Source organism: Pan paniscus, chromosome 1, assembly GCF_029289425.2.
Source record: "Pan paniscus chromosome 1, NHGRI_mPanPan1-v2.0_pri, whole genome shotgun sequence".
NCBI classification, from domain to species: Eukaryota; Metazoa; Chordata; class Mammalia; order Primates; family Hominidae; genus Pan; species Pan paniscus.
This window is the reverse complement of record NC_073249.2, coordinates 23096108-23101304: the sequence shown is the minus strand read 5'-3', so window position 1 is coordinate 23101304 and position 5197 is coordinate 23096108. Positions and strand designations below refer to the sequence as shown.

Sequence of the window (5197 nt, the reverse complement as noted above, 5' to 3'; positions counted from 1 at the left end):
AATCCTCACTTTCTTGTATAGCTGCCCTTTGTGATAGGGCATGATAATAGCACAATTTTAAAAAATCGTCTGCTATTGATGGGCCTTCAGTTTGTTTTCAAACTTTTGCTAATCCAAATGATGTTGCATCAAAAAAACTTGTGCATACATTATTTTGCATATATGTAAGTATTCCTGTGGGATAAACTCCCAAAAGTGTAATTGCTAAGTCAAAGGGAGTACGTGGTTGTGATATTGACTGATTTGGCAAATTGCCCTCTATAAGTGTTGCACTAATTTATACCACCACCAGGAGTATCTAAGAGTGTCTTTTCCCCACAGCTTTGCCAACAGAGAGTGTTATCAAATTTTTGGAATTTTGCCAGTCTGATAGGTGAAGGTTATCTCGGTGTGGTTTTAAAGTCATCTTTACTGGGCTATGATTTTAATACAACAGAATGGACTCATTTTAGTCATACAGTTCAAAGAGTTTTGAATCAATCAAGGTATAGAACATTTCCATCACCCCAAAAGATTGACTTGTGCCCCTGACCAATCAACACCCTTCCCATCCTGTTGGGAGAAACCACTACTGTGATTTTTATCACTATAAATTAGTTTTGCTTTTGGCTCTCTCAGCTCTTTTGGCTCTCTGAGCAGCACCATGGCAGTTGGCAAGAATAAGCACCTTAAGAAAGGTGGCAAACGGGGGGCCAGGAAGAAAGTGGTTGATCCATTTTCTGAGAAAGATTGGTATGATGTGAAAGCACCTGCTATGTTCACAAGAAATATTGGAGAGATGCTAGTCACCAGGACTGAAGGAACCCAAATGTATCAGATAGCCTCAAGGGTCGTGTGTTTGAAGTGAGTCTTGCTGATTTGCAGAATGATGATGTTGTATTTAGAAAATTCAAGCTGATTACTGAAGATGTTCAGGGCAAAAACTGCCTGACTAACTTCCATGGCGTGGATCTGACCCGTGACAAAATGTGCTCCATGGTCAAAAAATGGCAGACAGTGATTGAAGCTCCTGTCAATGTCAAGACTACCAACGGTTACGTGCTTCGTCTGTTCTGTGTTGGTTTTACTAAGAAACACAACAATCCGATATGGAAGACCTCTTATGCTCAGCATCAACAAGTCCGCCAAATCCGGAAGAAGATTTTGGAAATCATGACCTGAGAGGCGCAGACAAATGACCTGAAAGAAGTGGTCAATAAATTGATTGCAGACAGCATTGGAAAAGACATAAAAAGGCTTGCCAATCTGTTTATCCTCTCCATGATGTCTTCATTGGCAAAGTAAAAATGCTGAAGAAGCCCAAGTCTGAACTGGGAAAACTCATGGAGCTTCATGGTGAAGGTAGCAGTTCTGGAAAAGCCACTGGGGACGAGACAGGTGCTAAAGTTGAACGAGCTGACGGATATGAACCACGGTCCTTGAATCTGTTTGAAGTTAAGACTTACAATAGTGGCAAATAAAAAAGTCTTATTTGTGAAAGAAAATTAGTTTTGCCTGTTTCAGAATTCACAGAAATGGAATCAAATAATGTGTACTCTTTTCTGACCAGCTTCTTTTGCTCAGCATGTTTTTGAGATTCACCCATGATGTTGCATTCCTTTTTATTGCAGAGTAGTATTCCATTGAATATTCAAATATACCACACCTTTTGGGTTTGTTTTTCATTCATATGTTGATGTTCATTTTTTCCTATAAACTTTATAATCAGTTTGTCTGGTTAAAAAAATGGTGTTTGTAATAGACTGCATCCCCTTTATCAAGTAAATTATGGAGAACTGAAGTTTTTATTATGTTGAGTCTTCCTCTCCAAAAACATGGTATATTTATTCCCTTTGTTCCAGCCTTCCTTTATGTTCCTCAGTGTGTTTTAAAGCTTTACCCAATTCTGGTTATAGTCATTCCTAATTGTTAGCAGGTGGCAGGTTTGGCTTTTTTCCCCAATTTTTCTTGCTTAAATTTAGAAAAAAAATGGAATATGTATACTTTTATTTTTTATTTTATTTTATTTTATTTTTTGAGATGGAGTCTTGCTCTTTCTCTCAGGCTGGAGTGCAGTGACGTGATCTCAGCTCACTGCAACTTCCACCTCCTGGGGTCAGGTGACTCTCCTGCCTCAGCCTCCCAAGTAGCTGGGGCTGCAGGAGCACACCACCGTGCCCAGATAATTTTTGTATTTTTACAAAAATACAAATTTGATGGATATATAATTTCCAGCTTGGGACTATTATGGATAAAGCAGTTATGAACAATAATGTACAAATATTTTTGTGTTTATATGCTTTCATGTGTCTTCAGTAATTTCCAAGAAGTGAAATTTCTGAGTAATATGATACAATGTATGTTTAACTTGGTAAGAAACTAGCCATCTGCTTTCCAAAGTGGTTGTACCATTTTATCCTCCCATCAGCAAAGTACAAAAGTTCAATAGTCACATATCCTTATCAATACTTGATATTGTTATTATTTTATATTTTGGTCATTGTAGAAAATATGTGGTGGTATCTAATCATAGATTTAATTTGCATTTCTGTGATGATTAATGATGTTGAACATATTTTCAAGTACTTATTGGCTATTCCTAATCTTTGGATGGTTGGTTGGTTTGTTTTCTTTGTGAGACAAGGTCTCTCTTCCAGGCTGGAGTGCAGAGACTGGTGCAATCATAGCTCACTGCAGCTTGGAACTTCTGGGCTCAAATGATCCTCCCACCTCGGCCTCCCAAGTAGCTAGAACTACAGGTGACTGCCACCATGCCTGACTAGTTTTTTAATTTTTTGTAGAGACAGGGTCTTGCTACATTGCCCAGGCTGGTCTTGGACTCTTGGCCTCAAGTGATTCTCCCATCTTAACCTCCCAAAGTGCTGGGGTTACAGACGTGAGCCACTGCACCCAGCTCTCTTCCTAATCTTTTGCGGAGTGTCTTTTCAAATCTCTTCCCCATTTTGTATTGAGTTATTTGTCTTTTTAATACTGGGTTATTGGAGTTCCTTATATAACTCTCAGTGAAGTTTGAATTTGCCTTCTTTTGTGATGTATGACATTGAGCATCTTTTCACATGCCTAAGAGCCGTTTGTATTTTCCTTCCTGTGAACTGTCTATTCATATCCTTTGCCTCTATTTCTATTGAGTTGTTAGTCTTTGTCTTACTGATTTCTAGAAAGTCTTTATACATTAGAAAGGTTAACCCTTTGTCTGAGATAGGAATTGCAATTATTTTCCCCAGTTGCTTGTTCACTTTTGACTTAGCTTATTGATGCTCTTTGCCATGCAGAGGTTTTAATTTTTATGTATTTGAACTTATCAATCTTCTGTGGCTCCTGAATTTCTGAGTATGGGTCTTCCTTATTCCAGGATTCAAAGAGATTCTATCATGCTTTATTCTATCATGTCTTCTCTCATGTCTTAGCCCAGATTACCTAGAAAACAGATCTTTTTTTTTGTTGTTTTTTTGTTTGTTTTTTTTGAGATGGAGTCTTGTTCTGTGGCCTAGGCTGGAGTGCAGTGGTGTGATCTCAGCTCACTGCAACCTCCGCCTCGCGGGTTCAAGCGATTCTCCTGCCTCAGCCTCCTGAGTAGCTGGGATTACAGTTGCATGACACCACGCCAGGCTAGTTTTTTGTATTTTTGGTAGAGATGGGGTTTCACATGTTGGCCAGGCTGGTCTCTAACTCCTGAGCTCAGGTGATCCACCCACCTCGACCTCCCAAAGTGCGGAGATTGCATGTGTGAGCCACCACGCCCAGCCGGGGAACAGATCTTAAAGCAAAGCAATAGAGAGATGAAATTACAGTGAAGCAAGAGAGAGTAAAAGGGGACGGAGAAGGCGAGGCAGGAAGGCACATGCAAGGTGGCTGGCCAGGCTTCACAAGAAACAGCAGGATGCTTCCAAACAGTTCTTTGGCCACAGGGGGAGGAAAGGAGGGGCGTTATCCATTGTTTCCTTCTATCTCTTTTCTACCATTGGTCCAAGCTTGTCCTGAGGCTGCTACTGCTCTGCCCTTCAGATATGGGCGTGTTTCCCAGTTCCATTTACTGACAAGTTCCTCTTCTCCATTGATTTGAAAGGTCTCTTTTGTTATACACAACATTTCTATTTTTTAATTTTCTATTTAAAATTTTCTTTTCTATTCCATTGGTCTTTCTCTTCAAGCTGTTTTATTTATTTATTTATTTATTTATTTATTTATTTATTTATTGAAATGGAGTCTTGCTCTGTTGCCCAGGCTGGAGTGCAGTGGCATGATCTCAGCACACTGCAACCTCCACCTCCTGGATTCAAGCGATTCTCCTGCCTCAGCCTCCTGAGTAGCTGGGACTACGGGTTTCTGCCACCATACCCGGCTAATTTTTGTATTTTGGGTAGAGATGGGGTTTCACTATGTTGGCCAGGCTGGTCTTGAACTCCTGACCTCAAGTGATCCACCTGTCTTGGCCTCCCAAAGTGCTGGGATTACAGGCGTGAGCCACTGTGCCAGACCCCAAGCTGTTTTAATTATTGAAATTTTGGAATATGTTTTAGTATCTGGTACGCCTCGTTCCTCATCTTCTTTATCAGTATTTTCTTAGGTATTCTTATTCATTTTTTCATAAACTTTATAAACAGTTTGTCTGGTTAAAAAAATGGTGTTTTTAACAGACTGCATCGCCTTTATAAATTAAATTATGGAGAACTGAAGCTTTTAGTATGTTGAGTCTTCCTCTCCAAAAACATGGTATATTTATTCCCTTTGTTCCAGCCTTCCTTTGCGTTCCTCAGTCGTTTCAAGGCGTTTTAAGGCTTTACCTGATTCTTGTTATAGTCATTCCTCGTGTTAGCAGGTGGTAGGATTGACTTTTTCCCCCAATTTTCTTTGCTTGAATTTAGAAAAATAATTGAATCTGTATACTTTTAAATTAAAACAATAAATAATTAATTTTTAAATGGTAAAATAAAGGGGAGAAAGGATAGTTTTTTTAAAAAAAATAAGAACATACTATGTACCTCATAAATAAGTACAATTATTGTATGTCAATTAAAAAATAAGATAAAATAAATTTAGAAATAAATAAAAATTATAAAACGAGAACAAACACCAAAACCAAAGTTTTGTGTGTTTTTTTTTTGTTTGTGTGTTTGTTTGTTTTAGAGATGGGGTCCTACTAAGTTGCCCAGGCTGGTCTCATACTTCTGGGCTTAGGTGATCCATCCTGTCTCAG

The 5197-nt window shown here is 38.8% G+C and overlaps 1 pseudogene; it reads left to right on the top strand.

The window, feature by feature from the left end:
• The first annotated feature begins 643 nt into the window (after positions 1–643).
• Positions 644–1460, top strand: LOC100982528 (small ribosomal subunit protein eS1-like; annotated as a pseudogene).
• The last annotated feature ends 3737 nt before the right edge of the window (positions 1461–5197 follow it).